Raw genomic sequence first — 18,234 nt, 5'->3', positions numbered from 1 at the left:
CAATCTGTAGGTTTATAATTTTATCAAATTTACAAATTATTTAGTCTTCCCTTATATTTTCTCTTTATTTCAGGGATTAGAACACTGTATTGCCCATTACCCAATGTGTGAAAAAAATTGTTTGATATATTTTGTTCAGTTTTATAGTTGTTTAAGAAAGTAAAGTAAATCTGTTTCCTGTTATTGCAGCATTGCTGGAAGAATAGCTTGAAGTTTTTTAAAAATGTCTTTGAATGTGATATACTTTCGCTAAAATTCTCTAGGATCTGGCAAGCTTGTATTGTATTTTGAAATATAAAGATAAAATTGACAAAATTTCATTGCTAGGAAGCTATGTCTAGTCAGGTAAAACAGATGAGTATGTGGTCTTGAGCGAGTCACTTACAATCTCAAAAGAGGCACCATGCTATAATTAGGAACAGGTGGCTAGACAATATTAATACCAATTCTTCAAGACTGATCTTGATTACACAGTGCAGAATCTGCCAAGACAATTATTTGATTTTACCACTTACTATCTGTGGTAAACTGGACAGTTAATAAAGTTGTTAAAGTTGAGTTTTTCATCATTACCTACCTATAATAGTTCTTAGGGTGATTGTGAGTACTAAGTATATATGAATAAAGTGCCTGCCCTAAAAGAAGTGCTCAGTTGGCTGGGTGCAATGACTCAAGCCTTTAATTCTAGCACTTTGGGAGGCCAAGACAAGAGGATTGCCTGAGACCAGGGGTTCGAGACCAGCCTGAGCAACATAGTGAGACCTCGTCTCCACAATAAAAATAAAAAAATTAGCTGGGCATGGTGACTTGTGCCTGTAGTTCCAGTTACGTGGAAGACTGAGGTAGAAGGATCGCCTGAACCCAGCAGGTCGAGACTGCGGTGGCCATGAGCATGCCACTGCATTCCAGCGTGGGCGACAGAGTGAGACTCCAACTAAAAAATAAAAAATAAATTTAAAAAGTACTCAGTCTCGTTTAATTCTTTTCTCTCTATCACTCAGTTTTCTCAACTATATATTTGTAATAATCTTCTATGTCTGTTTTAGGTTGCAGGACTATTGTGAAGATAAGAAATTATGAGCTTCACAGTGCTATGGTATCTTCAGATTACTAGGGAACTCTGAGGCCCTTGGCAATTTTCTTGATTTTTCTGAGTAGCAGCCCTGGGCAAGTTAATTGAACATTGTTCCTTCTCTGATCTCCAGGCTGACTGGAATGGTAGATTGATTTAGACTCCCAGTGTGTGGGGTTCTTTTTAGAAGTGATAGTCTTGTTAGGTTCTTCACAGTACAATAACTCTCCCCTGGCAGCACCAGTTATTTTTTTTAGAAGAACAAAATGTATATGCTATGGATTCTTGGATTTGTTGTAGGATTAGGCTAAGCTTAAGTGGGTCTCTTCAGATTTTTACAGCAACCATTTCTTTTCAGATTGCACTACTCAATGTGTGTTCTCTCAGAGTACTTGGGAGCTAACATATTAACAAAAAGAGGCTGGTATTTTTCATGCCTAGGAATGAAGGGCTGTTTTCTAATGAAAATGAATGTAGGAAGAATCATCCTTCTACAGAGTAACATTGTCCAGGTCAGAAGAGTAAGAAATCCAGCTGATTTGTTATGCTAGAAAGGACAGGAACCTGGAAGAAAGATTTGGCTCAAACTCTCATTAGCACCTGAGTGAACTTAGGAAAGTCATTTATTCTCTCTGAGACTTTTTTTCTCATTTGAGGATGGAAATAATACTACATACATTGCATAGTAAATGTGAGGAACAAATGAGTTAGTAGATTGGGAAAATTTCTCTGTAATCTATAATGGTCTAACCAGCTACCTTCTATTATTTTTATTTTATTAAAAATTTTATACTCGTCTTTTTATACTCCTCTCTAGTACAGATGCTACCATATCTTATCTGCTTAGTTTCTCTTCAGATTCATTCTACTTATGCTTTATGTGTACTTGATCTGCTTGATGACCACAGCCCTGGTTTTCCTTGGGAAGTAGCCCAGTAGAATAGAAAGAATATAGGCTTTGAAACCAATGGTCTGTGCTTTACTTCTCATTTCTACCATATCATTGTATGACTATGAAAAAATTGTTTGAAAATTCTTTTATTATTTTCTCATCTATAAAACAGAAACATTAAACCTTACTTTTCAGGGCTATTATGAGGACTAAATGATACGCATATCAAATAACTACATGTAAGAGGTGGTGAATAAGCATTCCATTATTTCAGATATCTAAATTCTTGAAAATAGGCCTTATTGTACATTTTCCAGAACATGCACCAAAAATATGCTATTTTCTGGATTTTATTTGTTGAATAATTATATGCCCAGATTTTTTTCTCATTTTTTTTTCCTTTTGGTGCACTTTGACTTTATGAACCCATCAAAATATCTTGCACATTCACCATGCAAAATGTTTCCCTTTCAAATCTGTCAGCACCCCAAAATTACCCACTAACCACAAACTTTGGGCTCCTCTGGGCTAATTTACAGTTATTAAAAGACCGGCTAGCAACCATAGCCTTTGATCCCTGGCAGTTACCCATTCTCTGATTTTTTCTCACATCCAGATAGTCTTGATTTTGTACAACTATCTGCAGCCCACACAGTTAGAAGATAATCCCCATCTGGGATTTTCTAATTAAACTGCCTCATTTCACAGAAACTAGATTTCAGAGACAGTTGAAGCAGTCAACTCTCCTGGCTTCCTCACCTGTGTTATTCCCATAAACTCTTGCTACTATCCTTATTTACAGTTAATCTTCACAACAACCCTGTATGATAAGAATGTTAATGCAAGGATCCCCATTTGATACATGAGGAAATCAGTCTCACAAGGGTCACACAGCTAATAGGTAACAGAATTAGTTTGAAACCCAGACCCTGTTCTTCTCTGTTGAGCTATATCAGCCTGTTGCCCTTCTAAATTGCTTGTAAAGCAGTGATATGGTCAGGGTTGGTGCATGTAGCTTGCTCATGTGGGTCGAGTTAATTCTCCAATAACAGCTGGTGGGAAGCTGGAATGGGCTCCAGCCAGGCAGATATTGGCAAGCATTTCTCTTCCAAAATGCCATTCATTTATGCCATTGTTCTTAGAATATTCTGCATAGTTTCATTTGACCTTGACCTTTACCCTTCTGTTCTTCATTTTGCTGAGTGTAGAGGACTCTTCATTGCAAACCAGGATTGGAGGCAGGGGAAAGATGCTGTAATTCATTTTTTTCCCAGGGAGAATCTATAGAATTAAGAAACATGCTTATTTACATATATGTGTTTGTTTATTGACTTATTCAGTCATTATATTTTATTTGCCATAGTTCTTTGAAGTGGCTTATACAAATGCAGGAATTTCATTGCCTTCAAGGCCCCCAGCAGGCCGTCTCTATCTTTCTAGCTCCATCTCTAGCCATTCTAAAAATCCCAACTACATGGTCTCCTCTCAGTGCCCAGAAGGCACCAAGCTCTTCTATTTTAGAGACATATTACAAGCTGCCCCTTCTGGCAAAATGAGAGTAGGAAAAAAGAAGCAATCAGGAGTAGGGGTAATGCCCACATTTATTGTGGTTGAGTAATAAACTTAACTTTGAGATTCCTAGCAACCAAGGCAAAGAGAGATACGTGAAGACATATGGTTCACACTACCCATTACAAAATTCAGTAAAGTTGCTTAGTACAAACCCAGCATTTTTTTTTTTTTTTTTTTGAGTTGGAGTCTCACTCTGTCGCCCCGACTGGAGTACAGTGGCCACTCCTGGCCACTGCAGCCTCGACCTGCTGGGCTCCGGCGATCCTTTCACTTCAGCCTTCCAAGTAGCTGAAACTGCAGGCGCGCGCTACTACACCCGGCTAATTTTTTTATTTACCGTAGAGATGAGGGCTCGCCAAGTTGCCCAGGCAGGTCTTGAACCCGCAGGCTCAGGCAATCCACTCACCTCAGCCTCCCAAAGCGCGGGATTACAGGCTGAGCTACCAAGCCGGGCTCAAACCCAGCTTTTACTGACACTGAAACCCAGGGGAGTAGGAAGTGAGTGAACAGTCTTTATGAAGAATGTAGTTTATTATGTGATTAAACAATAATCTAGCCACATTCTTAGCTGTACCCCATCAATAAGGAAAAAGTGTTATATGACTATTTTACGACATCTTTCAATGTAGTCCTTTGTTATCTGCCATATTGATAAAAGCAGTTTTGTTAAGAGAACAAAATACTGTTCTTTTGTAACCTGGCTTGATTCAAAGATAAATTTTATGATATCTTAAAGACTGGATTAACTACATAATTTTCAGGCTATTTTCATTTTTTTTTTTCATTCTCTCTCTCTCTCTTATTTATTTATTTATTTTTTTGAGTTGGAGCCTCACTCTGTCGCCCAGGCTGGAGTGCAGTGGCATGCATGCTCACAGCCACCCCAGCGTCGACCTGCTGGGCTCAGGCCATCATTCTGCCTCAGCCTTCAAGTAACCAGAACTATCAGCGTGCACTACCATGCCTGGCTGATTTTTTTTTTAATTGTAGAGATGAGATCTCGCCAAGTTGCCCAGGCTGTTCTCGAACCCGTGGGCTAGGCAATCCCCTTACCTTGGCCTCCCAAAGTGCTGGGATTACAGGCTTGAGCCACTGAGCCCTGCCTTTTTCTCTTCTCTTAACTGAGCTTTTTATACATATTCAGTGGGAAAGAACTTAAGCTTGTGTTTCTGGTAATTAACTGACTAACATAATTTACTAACCACAAGTTTTCTAAGTAATTGTGTCTGTATGATCCTTTTTTTTTTTTCTGAGTTGGAGTTTTACTCTTTTCGCCCAGCCTGGAGTGCAGAGGCTCTCTGACCGCCACTGAAGCCTCGACCTGCTGGGCTTAGGTGATCCTTCTGCCTCAGCCTTCCAAGTAGCTACAGACGCACTCCACCGTGCCTGGTTATATAATCCTATTTTTATAAGAAAGTTTTTAAGAATAAAATTTTCATCTATAAATTGGAGACAATGAATGTTGAAAAGATCAAGTAATATGATATTACTAATACAAGTGGACAATAATAATGTAGTGGTTAATAGACATTGAGCTATTCCTAGGTGCTAGGTATTGCTAATTGTTTTATTTACATTTTCTCATTTAATCCTTACAAAAAACTTTAAAAGATAAGTATTAGTATTGCACCAACTTCAAAACAAAAACTGAGGGTCAGAGAGTTTGAGTAAATGTATAAAGTCATAGGTTTGGTAAGTGGAGGAGCCAGAATTAAACTGCAGATTGGTTGAATCTCAGAGTTCTTACTCTTAATTGCCATACTATAATTAATAATATGTGGTATCCAATAAATGAGTTAATAGTATTTTAATAGAGTTATAACCAAACCTAAATTGTTGTTAATCAATGTAAGATTAATATGATTGAGGTATTTTTGTTAGAAAGTGTTAACATAGCCTGTAGAATTTTATCTGGTGTGACTTACCACATTTCATCAAATTGAAGTTGTCGACTGTAAGATGCACTATTACTTTATATACTACCAAGAAAGAAAAATGTTGCTAATTAAACTCTGGCCCAGTGCTTTTTTACTACATTTAATTTTTATTTTGTACTCATTGACAGACTTCTTTTGAACTTCTTTATACAGTGATTTTTTTTAACTGATAGATTTATCTTGTGCATGATTAAAAATATACAAATAAAGTGTTAAGGTATTTTAAAAACATTCAAGATCTCACTCTTCATAATTTCATCCAGAGTTTTCAATAAACATGTTTTCCACACAGTAACATCGTCTGTACTTTAAGAACATGGAGAGGCAGCCTTTCTTCAAAGTGTCGACTATCATTTTGGTATTTTCTCCCAAGTCACTGACACATTAGCAAGTTTTGATATGTGCCCTGAGGCAATGTCAAAGGGTCATGACTGTCAGCAGAGACTGTAAGATGTATTTGGATTTCAGAGATGAAAAATGGGTGGAAAATATATATCTTAGAACTGACAGTTAACTATATTGAGCAATGCGTGCTTTGCATAGCTTAAAATTATAGTAATTCCAATGAAGATTTTCATTGACAGTCTTGTTCATTCCAACCCAAGTATTCAATGTGTTGGATACTTACTACACATACACATACACCACACCACACACACACACATACACACACACACATATTTTAATTTGGTCAACAAATATATATTAGATAAAAAGTAAGTATCCAATATGTATTTATCGGCCAAATTGGAATTGTTAAAAGCTCTTGTGAAGGGCTAATGTAACTGACAACTTCAAGTTGAAGCCAGTGCTCATTGATCATTCTGAAAATCCTAGGCCTATTGGGAATTATGCTAAACCCACTCTGTGCACCATAAATGGAACAACAAATGTCAAATGGATGACAGTATAACTGTTTACAGCATGGTTCACTGACTATTTTATTTTTATTTCATTATTTATTTATTTATTTTTCCGTCTTTTAAAAATTTTTATTATAAAGATGTGGGGTGCATTTCAGGGTTAGGTATATAAACATTGATCATGCAGGTACCCTTGTTGATGAAGTATGCCCCTCGTTCCCCTTGCAGTTTCCCTCAACTGCCAATCCTACCCCTCCCGACAGTTTCCCACTACTGCTGATTGCTTGCTTATAGCATTATAATTGTTCAAGGTTTGTTTATGAGTGAGAACATATGGAACTCTGTTGTTTGTTTCGATAAATCACTGAGTATGATCGACTCCAAATCCATCCAAATTGTTGCAAAGTCCATATATTTATCCTTCTTTATGGCCACATAATATTCCATTGTGTATATGTACCACATTTTTTTTATCCAGTCCAGCTTCAATGGGCAACATGATTGGTTTCATGTTTTTGCTATTGTGAATAGAGCTGCAACGACCATATGTGTGCAGGTATCTTTTTTGTAGAATGATTTGAGTTCCTCCAGGTATATTCCCAATAGGGGAATTGCTGAATCATATGGAAGGTCAATTTCTAGTTCTTTCAGGAATTGCCACACTGTCTTCCAAAGAGGTTGTACTAGTTTGCATTCCTACCAGCGGTGTAGAAGCGTTTCTTTTTCTCCACATCCTTGCCTGTTGTTGTTTGTTTTATTAATGATGTCCATTTTACAGGGGCTAGGTGGTATCTTAGTGTGATTTTGATTTGCATTTCTCTGATGATGAGTGAGACTGAGCACTTTTTCATGTGTCTGTTGGCTGCCTGTATATCTTCTTTTGAGAAGTGTCTATTCATGTCTTTTGCCCACTTTTTAAAGGGGCTGTTTGTTTTTTTCCTTTCAGCGCATTTGAGTTCCTTGTAGATCCTAGATGTTAGGCCTTTGTCGGATAAAGAGTTGGCAAATAGATTTTCCCATTCTGTGGGCTGACTCCCTGCTCTCTTGATGGTTTCTTTTGCTTTGCAGAGCTCGTTAATTTGATGAGGTCCCATTTGTCTACTTTATTTCTTAAGGTATTGGCCTTTAGGGTTCTGAGTAGGAATTGGTTCCCAGTTACAATTTTCATAAGGGTGTCTTTTGTGTTTTCTAAGATTCTTATAGTTTGAGATTTTACATTCAGGTCTTTGATCCATTTAGAGTTAATTTTTGTGTATGGTGATAAGTAGGGGTCCTGTTTCAATCTTCTGCATGTGGTCAGCCAGTTTTCCAAGCACCATTTACTGAATAGGTTCTCCTCTCCCCAGTGGTTGTTGTTGGAGGCTTTTTCAAAGATGAGTTGGTTGAGGAATTGAGGCTTTGCTTCTGGAATCTCTATCCTGTTCCATTGGTCTATGTGCCTGTTCTTGCACCAATATCAGGCTGTTTGATTACTGTAGCCTTATAGTAAAGTTTGAAGTCTGGAAGTGTGATACCTCCTTCTTTGTTTCTTTTTCTAAGGATTGTTTTAGCGATTTGTAGTAATTTATGTTTTCATATGAATTGCTGTATTGTCATTTCCAGGTCTGAGAAGAATGATGTTGGTAATTTAATGGGTATTGCATTGAATCTGTAGATTGCCTTTGGTAGGTTAGCCATCTTAACAATGTTGACTCTTCCTATCCATGAGCATGAAATATTTTTCCATTTGTTTGTGTCTTCTTGGATTTCTTTAAGCAGTGTTTTGTAGTTTTCATTGTAAAGGTCTTTCACTTCTCTGGTTAGGAAGATGCCAAGGTATTTCATTTTTTGTGGGGCTATTGTGAATGGGATTGTGCTTTTAATTTGGATCTCTGTCTGCTTGTTGTTGGTGTAAAGGAATGCAACCATCTTTTATTTGGTACCCTGAGATTTTCCCAAAGTGCTTTAGCAAGGCAAGCAGGTTTTTAACAGATTCTCTTGGATTTTCAAGGTATAGGATCATATCATCAGCAAAGAGGATAACCTGACTTCCTCTTTTCCTATTTGGATACCCCTTATTTCCTTCTCTTGTCTAATTGCCTGAGCTAGGACTTCCAACACAATATTGAACAAGAGGGGTGAGAATGGGCAGCCTTGTCTTGTTCCAGTTTTTAAGGGAAATGATTCTGGTTTCTGTCCATTTAGCAATATGTTAGCTGTAGGTTTGTCGTAGATGGTACTTACTATTTTGAGGTATGTTCCTTCTATACCTAGGTGTTTGAGGGTTTTTATCAAGAAGGATGCTGGATTTTATCAAAAGCTTTTTCTGCATCTAATGAGATAATCATGTGGTTCTTGTTTTTACATCTGTTGATGTATTTAATGACATTTATGGTCTTGTGAATGTTGAGCCAGCCCTGCATCCTGGGGGTGAAGCCTACTTGGTCATGGTGGATGATATTTGAAATGTGTTTTTGGATCTGATTTGCTGGAATCTTGTTGAGGATATTTTCATCTATGTTTGTAAGGGATATTGGCCTCTTACAATGTTCTCTTTCTTTGTTGGATCTTTACCTGGTTTGGGTATCAGTGTAATGTTAACTTCATAAAATGATTTGGGGAGAATTCCATCTTTCTCAATTGCCTGAAATACTTTCAGTAGGATTGGTATCAGCTCTTCCTTGTACATTTTGTAGAATTCTTCTGAAAAGCCATCCAGTCAGGACTTTTTTTGGTAGGTAGCTTCATTGAGTATTTTAAACTCACTGTTGAGATCTACTGCTCAGAAAAAAGATTCCTTTCAAAATATTACCGTTTAATGACAATGTACCTAGTTACCCGTGAACTCTGATGGTGAAGTACAAGAAAATTAATGCTGTTTTCATGCCTGCTAACAAAACATCCATTTTATAATTCATGGGTTAATGAGTAATTTCAACTTTCAAGTCTTATTATTTAAGAAATACATTTCATAATGCTATAGCTCTCATAGATAATGCTTCCTCTTATGGATATAAGCAAAATAAATAGAAAATCTTCTGGAAAGGATTCACCATTTTAGATGCCATTAAGAACATTTGTGATTCATGGGAGGAGGTCAGAATATCAACATTAATAGGAGTTTTGAAGAAGTTGATTCTAGCCCTCATGGATGAATTTGAGGGGTTCAAAGACTTTAGTGGATTAACTATGAGTGTAGTTGAAATAGCAAGAGAACTAGAACCAAAGATGTGACTGAATTGCTGTGATAGCATGACAAAACTTAAATGGGTAAGGATCTGCCTCTCATGGATAAGCAAAGAAAGTGATTTCTAGAGATTGAATCTACTCTTGGTGATGTTGCTGTGAACATTTTTGAAATGACAACAAAGGATGTCTAATATTACATAAAGTTAGTTGATAAAGCAGTGGTGGGGTTTGAGAGGATTGAGTCCAGCTTTGAAAGATGTTTTACTGTAGGTAAAATGCTATCCAACGTCATCACATGCTACAGATAAATCTTTTCTGAAAGGCAGAGTCAGTTGAGGTGGTGGATTTCATTGTTGTCTTATTTTTAAAAATTTCCACAGTCACCCCAATCTTCAGCAACAGCACACTGGTCAGCAGCCATGAACATTGAGGCAATACCTTCCATCAGCCAAAAACTTAAGATCCCTTGAAGGCTCAGATGATTGTTAGCATTATATGCCTTATGTGCTTGTTTTTTTCAAATACATTATTTATTCTTCAGGAGAAATATATTCATATATCTATGTTATCCTCCAGGAAACTGGCCCTCAAATATTAACCAATTACCTCAAGGGTTGGCTACTAAGAGGAAAAAGCTGGGATCCCATATATGTCTTAGTCAACTCAAGTCCTAGGTCTTTTGTATTACACATGTTGCCCTTTTCAGAATCCTTAAAACTTTAACTAGGCAGAACACAGGCAGAGCTAGGCAGTTGCTAGGATTGTGAAACTGGTACATTTTATTCTTTGAAATGTCAAACTCAAAGACTGCATCTCAATTTAGTTCCAAAAGCCTTCCCTAAGAGCCTACTTTTTGCCTGAGTGTTAGAGAAACAGAGACAAATTAAATCGGTCTCTGTCCTTAGGAAGCTCACAATTTAGTCAAGTATCTTTCAAAATATAGTCTTTTCAGTCCTGAAGTTCATTCAACATTATTTAACAAGTATTTACTAAGGAAAAACTTTGTGCTGGGGACAAAGTATACATCAGTAAATAGAATATATATAACTTCTTCCCTCATGGGCCTTCTGATCTAATGGTAATGACAGAGAGTACACAAGTAAGCAATTAAGTACATATATAATTTAAAATTTTAATGTATGCTATGATAATGTATCGTGTTTAGTTCTAGAAGATAATATAAAGGACATAGATGATATGGTCAAAGGAAGCCTCTCTGTGGAGTTGAAATTTACTCTGAAGCTTGAATGATTGGATGAATGATAAGAAGTAGGGAAGTGAAAAGCACTGAAGGTCATGCCAAGTAGAAAGAAGAGAATGGTTGAAAGCCTCTAGTGGGAAAGACATTATATGTTTCAAAGAACTGAAAGTAGAAATGTAACAGAAGGTGATGCTAGGGAGAAAGGCAGAACTGAAGTCAGATAGGGTTCAAAATTCACTAAAAGACATTGAAGACCTTTTTTTTTTAGTGGGAGGGGCTTACATTTTTGCAAACTGATATTTTTTTCAATACATTGGCCTCCATGGAGAATAGACTATAGTGAACTACTGTAGAAGAGAAGAAATTAGAAAGAAGGCCAGTACACTAGTGAGATAACAGTGGTTTAGAGTAGGATGGGCTACAGTAGAAATGAAAAGAACTTAAAGGACTTGAGTATGTACTGGAAGTAAGCTTACTGAAAGATAAATTGGATTTAGGAATGAAGGAGAGTGATCAATCAAGGTTGAGTCTAGGTTTCTGGCTTGGGCAACTGGTTGAATATTATTATCACGGATTTCATTAGAGAATTATTGTTTTGAAATAGGGTTTCACTCTGCTTACCAGGCTGGAGTGCAGTGACATGATCATAGCTCACTGCAGCATCAAACTCCTGAGTTCAATCACTCCTCCTGCCTCAGCATTCTTAGTAGCTGTAGGTGTGTGCCACCACACCCAGCTAATTAAAATAAATTTTTTTTGTAAACATGGGTTATCACTATGTTGCCCAGGATGGTCTTAAACTACTGGCCTCAAGCTATTCTCCTGCCTCAGCCTCTCAAAGTATTGGGATTGCAGGCATGAGCCACTCAGCCTGAATTCACACTCAGCCTGAATTAGGGAATTTTGAAAGACCAGGAATGTGAGTGGAATAGAAAAGTGGACACTTCTATTTTGCAAACACCAAGTTTTAGATAGTTGTGAGATTTTTAAGGGAAGATATCTAGTAATCTTTTGGATATATAAGATTGGGGTCCAGAGGAGAAGCTTGGGCTAGAGACATACATTTGAGATTGTCTGCATATAGACTATATTTAATACCTATACTATATTTAATGCCCATATTTGAAAGAGAAAACCTAGAAAAAAGGGTGGAGCAAAAAAGAATAGATGGCATGGGTTCAAACCCTGAAAAATTTTCTAAGTTAGAGACTGGTTAGAAAAGAGACTCACATAGAAATAAAAAAAATAAGTGACCAGAGGTAGGGGGAAAACTAAGAGAAGAGTGGACTTAATTGTCATTGAAAAATAAGCAGCACAAACAGCTTGCAGATGCAGAAGTTTGGCCGTGAAGAGAGCAGAGAGATGGGTAGTAGTTGACAGTGGGTGGAGTGTTGAGTCATGGGACCAAGGTTATTTGCTAATGGTAATGATCCAGAAAGACATTGGTATTAGAGACACAGAAGATGGCCAAAGAGCATAATCCTTGAGCAAGTGAGAGGCAGAGGATATAGAGGACACACTAAGGGCCTTTGTTGTAAAGAAGGACAACTTTATCCATGGTAACAGGATTATAGAAAGAGACATAGGAATGTTTCTAATTTTGGTTGTGGCAATATGAGGATGTTCCTGTCTGATGGCTCCTAAAATGGAAAGCATTTGGTGAGGTTACCCTCTAAGAGTGATGGTGAAGGGGAAAGAACAGTGGTTTTCAAGAGATAGAAGGTCTGAACTTGGTTGTTTATTTGTTTTGATTCATTTTTTCTTCAGAGGAAAAAAAGAGAGAGAAATGTACTTACTAGAATAACCTTGTAGAATTGCTGAGCAGTGATAACAACAGTAGCTTGAGGATTGGGATCATGAATTTAAAGTTAAAAAGTTCACTTACAAAGCTACTCTATGAGATGGATACTATTATTACATTATTCAGAGTGAACATTGTTTGGGAGGAAGAGAGGCTGGAGAACATGAGAGATTAGAGTCATGTGAAGACAGATGGCAGAGGAATTCTGGATTTCTAGTAGGGACTGAGGGAAATTGGTAGGTGGGATATGGTAGGATCAGCAGTAATGGGCCATCCAGTTGAAGTGGACAGTGGGCACTAGTGCTAGATTTACCAGGTGAGTGACCACTTCCAAAGCAGCTTTTCCCTCAGCGAGCAGAAAGGTTATAGCTAAGATGACTGGGGACTCTCTTCCTCCCATCCAGGGAAGCAAAAGGTGATCCTGCCAAGGGGAGAAGAGAAGTTGAATTTCTCTTATCTGTCCCCTAACACTACAATGTTTAGAACAGTTTTTTATTTCAATAGATTAAGGTTATAAGACTTTATGTAAAGTTTTTCAGAAATAGAAGTTGCTTTAAAATTATAATGGGATATTTGAAAAAAATATCTAGAGGGTCAATTAATCTTAAGAATATTTTTCTGATAGGGAACTGGATGAATGGCCTAGAGAGGGGGTGGTACTTGCTGAAAGCCACACAGTGAGTTCATGGTAGAACCAGGTGAACTCCTGTCTCTCAGTTTAGTGCTCTTCACCACACTTGCTGGATCCAAGTGTAGGACCTTAGAAAATGCTCTAGGGTAAATAGTGTAGCAAGCCTCTGCCCAGCTCTCACCCCTTCTCTGTGTCTAGCCCATCTCCTGCTGGAAGTCCACACCTGGGGTTTTAAAAAAATCATGTTATGTTAAGTATGCCATAACCCCTGCCTCTGCTGACTGTATTCTATTAAGAAATCATTCACTGTTTTGTCAATAACCCTAGGTGTCCTCTCCTGACAGTGCAGAGAGATGAGACCTCCCTGCATTCTTTGCTCACCCTGGCAGCAATACTAGGTCCTATACTTCCAGAACTACATGCAGAAAGTATTACAGATGTGTGTCAACTTACAGTGGGGTTACATCCTGATAAACCCATTGTAGTCAAAAATATAATCAGTTGAAAATGCATTTAATACAATAATCTACCAAACATCATGTATAGCTTAGCCTATCTTAAATGTTCTCAGAACACATATATGAACATACCATTGAGCAAAATCCTCTAACGCAAACCTATTTTATAATACAGTGTTGAATATCTCATGTAATTTATTGAATAGTGTACTGAAAATGAAAAACGGAAGGGTTGTGTAGGTACTCATCATTAACACACACAACTGAAACTACCAGCATAAATAGGTCCGTGATAAGCAGGGACTATCTATATATCTTTTAATCCATTCCTACCACTTCCTTTTCCTTTCTTCTCCATTTGCCCCATCCTTAAGTTTCTGTTCATTTGTTTTGAATTACAAGAATTTCAACTTTTGTTTCCTTGTCATCCTGTTGTAGGTCATGATCTTTGGATTTCATTTTCTATCTACCAGTAGTTTATCATAGTATTTTTCCAAATAAAGAAGAAATGGTGCTAACTATTAAAAGGTGGCCTCTACTTTTGTTAGTAAATTTATTCTTGGTTATAAGTGAAAGAGAATAACAAAACAGGACAATGATGTTATTGGAAGGATTTTGAGGTCTTTCCATAGCATGTAAAGGAAAGTTGAGGAACAAAACTTTGAGGAAACCCCCCAAGAACCCTTTGGGGGAATCTCAGCAGTATAAATTCATGGAATGCCTACTTAGGTATTAATATGAATATGACTCAGTGTCAAAAAAATGAGCCTCACTTCTCCATTTCTGGATTCAAGTTTTTCAGAGATGGACACTGATTGTCCTGACTTAGTTCAGATATTGACTTAGTTCAATGAGCTATGCTTAGGGCAGGATCATGCTGAATAGACAAGGCCATGTGCCTAGTCCTGAATAGTGGTGCCATTTCCAGGAAATGCAGAATTGCTGAGGATTCAGTAACCAACCCAAGCAGCATTCCACATTGCTTCTCTTAGGATTAAATTTAAAGGTAGCATTCTTCATTCATTCAAAAGCTATTCATTAGGAACATGCTAGAAATGGGTATTGGGTGCTAGTATACAGAGACTAATACAAATGTGTGTTCTGGAACCCAGTGTTATTACTGCTAGTGATTGGAGTGAGGAGCACATGTGAAGCATGCCTGTGTGATTTAAGCAGGAAGGTAAAACTCTTTTAGTAAAGATAGTGTTCAAGAGAGAATTAGAAACACACATTACCCATTGTTATGGCCATCTCTGGAATGTTACATAGTTCTCCAGTCTTCCAGAATTGCTTTGAGAGCAGCCAGCCAGCACTGGGGGCCATCACCAAAGAAAGAGATATATTGAATCTATTGTGGTTAGGTAAACTGAACTCCTAGATGAGGTTGTGAAAGATATGTTCACAAGTTTTGTTAATCTCTTCTCATTTAAGAAGTAGTTTTAGGTCCTCTTTCCATTTTAAAAGGATTTTTGTATTCACTTGTCCTTTCTATAAAAAAGGAGAGATAGCCAGTAGTTATAATTTTGCCCTTGGAGTTAATCAGGAGATAAAAAAAAAAAAGAACGTAGTAGCAATAGAATTATTATCATACAAATGAACATTTATTGAGAATTTATTGTACCACACACTGCACTAAGAGTTTTTCATAAATTTACACATTTTATCCTTATAGTAATTCTATGAATTAGGTACTCCTATGAAGTAGATATTCTCGTTACTTCACTTTATGAATAAGGAAACTGTAGCTCAAAGAGATTGAAGAATGTCCCCATGTTTCACAGCTACTGAGTGCCAGATTCACCATGCAGACACAGGTCTCACTTATCCAAAGCTTACACTCGTTATAATTATGCTAAGATGCTCCCATAGTTTTCCTAAAGTATTGCTAGTGCAAAGAGTATGGTACTGGGACCAGGATTATCAGTATATCTGGATTCTAGTCCTAACTCTCCACCAGCTCACTTTGTAACTTTAGGTAAGCTGTTTCTTTTCTCTGAGACTCACTTTTCCTACTTATAATAGATATGGCATGAACAAATCTCTAAGAACCCTTCCAGTGACAAGGTTTGATGATCCTATAGGCTCTTAGAGGCCTCTTAAATAAGTCTTGTGGTTTCTTGCTGTTCACGAACCCTGTGCTTGAGAAAGGTCCTTGGGACTGATTTTTGGAAACATAATTCTGCAGTTCCATTTCACTGCACTTGCTCCATTCAGAGAAGGTTTACAAAGGCCACTTCTGTCTTGCCACCTGGCAGCAATTGCTTACATAAGCCATTCAGTGCATAGTAGAGAGCTATACTCTTAATGTCAATGCCTAAAATAAATAAATAAATACATGTATAATGTCTGCTCTGGTCCTGGTAAATTGCATTCCACGTAAAATAGCAAATCCATATCAGCAAAATATTTAATACTGGTTTGGAGCAGAAGGTCTGGGCTGCAGATTGAAATTCAGATAGCTGGCAGACAGCCCATTTTCCATATAAGAAATGTGATATGAACCTCTAGCTCCAGGCAGATTCTTGTGCGGGAAGAAGGGTCAACAGGGCAGAAATGGGTATTGGGTGCTAGTATACAGAGACTGTGGTGCCTTTTATTATGCAAACAATAGGAAAAACTATCTCAGACATATTTGGAGGTAAATATTTCATCATTGCAAAACTATAACAACTGTTTTCATATCTGTAGGGCTCTCTGGAGCTCACTCAGATCCAGAGTGGCCTACCATGGGAGAGGACATTTGGAATTCCCTGAGCTTTCTTCCTGTGGCTTGCAGATTTGGGCTGAGTTCACAAGAGGCAACAGAAATGCAACACAAAAAGCCCTTAGACTTGGATTCAGAAGACCTTGGATGAATTCCAGCTCTGCCAAGGTTAAGCTCTGTAAATTTGGGGAAGTTACTTAAAATTTCTGATCCCCTCTCTTTTTCCATTGTAAAGAGAAGACAAGGATCCAAGGGATTAGTGCTAAGATTAAATAAAGAGAAAAGGAGAATAAATATTTATTAAAGCATCTGCTATATCCTGATGTTTTTCTCTACTTTCCTAGTTTGTGACATAAAATAATTATTCCTACTTCTCTATTTAGTGTATGATAATTCTCATTCATTTTATAAAAATGAATCATATTCTTCCCTCAAGAAGATTCAGTCAAGAGTGGGGTTTAAATACATTACCAAAAAAAAAAAAATTAAAATATGACTTAATATGCCATACTCCAGCTATAGGGGAATATGGAGACACAAAAGAATGAACACTAAATTGTATAATGGGACTCAGAAAATTCCTCCCAAAGGAGGAATCAAGGAATCAAGGGAGAAGATGCTTAAAGCAAAAGGGTTGGAAGGATCAGGATGACCACTGGCCTGGAAGGTGTGACAGTGACATCTTTCTAGCACAATGAGGAATCCCCCAGTAGGCTGAATGTGGGTCAGTGGAATGCCTTAATAATCTAATTATTAAGGTATTTGAATGTCAAATTCAGACTTTATTGTTTAAGTAATAGAGATTCACACAGTTTGGTTTCATTGGAAGAGGGATTACAATGAATGTGCATCATACATAGGTGAATGGCAGAAACTGAGGGGTCTGGAGATTAGAAGTCAGAAGAACATCAGTAAAATATTACATGTTTTGCTGAATGATCATTTGCAAGTAAGTGACTTAAACTCCTTGTATATAAATTTCCCTAGACTTTTAAGTGGAGAGAATAGAATCTTAGAGAAACAAGTGACAGTTATCAATTCCACAAGGATTTTGGGGGGAATATCCTAGGGGAAGAGCCTTCTGTTAGGAAATTAATGTAGAGATGTGGGGTTGGGAGTAGAGAATGGAGGAGTGAGAGTCTTGACTCTTTAAAGGTTGATCTACATGGCTTAGAACTGTAGGATGTGTGATGTAGGGCAGGTCTCATTTACATTTTTGGTGTACAGTTTCCCCTTATGCATGGTTGGAGCAGGTTTTTTTTGAGGCTTTTGTCAGCTTTAATATTTTAAGTTTTTACCTTTCAAACTTGTTCTCAAGTCTTTACTTATGGGTACTCTATTCAAAATATAATTCTTCAAACTGGACTTCAACCTTATCTTTGATCCTCTTACCTATCTGGAAATGTTTGCAGAACAGTACATGCATTATCCCAAAAGGCCAAGGTTAAAGGACTTCTCTTAGCTTTGCAATGAACATAGACTATAAACAAAAAGACAGAAAACATAAGTCTCCAGAAGTGTATTACATTTCTGAATTCTCAATCTCAGATCCCATAGACCAGTGGTCCTCCAACCTTCTTGTCAACAGGGTCCAGTTTTGTGGAAAACAGTTTTTCCACAGACCAGGGGTGGGGGAGATGGTTTTGAAGTGATTCAAGCACATAATATTTATTGTGCACTTTATTTCTATTATTATTACATTGTAATATATAATGAAATAATTATACAACTCACCATAAAAAAGAGGTGTGAACAGAAGTGGTAAATAAAATAATGGGCAGGTCACATGCAGACTAAAATAAGTGTCAGAGTCTGACTTAAAGCCTGCCACCAGATGCAGCTGTACTATAGAAGTACATCAATTCACTTGCCACTCACTGATAGAGTTTTGATATGTCTGCAAGCAATTGATCTGCTATGGTCTCTGTGAGGTTG

Source organism: Carlito syrichta, unplaced genomic scaffold (genome assembly GCF_000164805.1).
Source record: "Carlito syrichta isolate Samal-C Ts95f unplaced genomic scaffold, Tarsius_syrichta-2.0.1 Scaffold304786, whole genome shotgun sequence".
Taxonomy (NCBI): Eukaryota; Metazoa; Chordata; class Mammalia; order Primates; family Tarsiidae; genus Carlito; species Carlito syrichta.
This window is presented reverse-complemented; position numbering follows the sequence as displayed.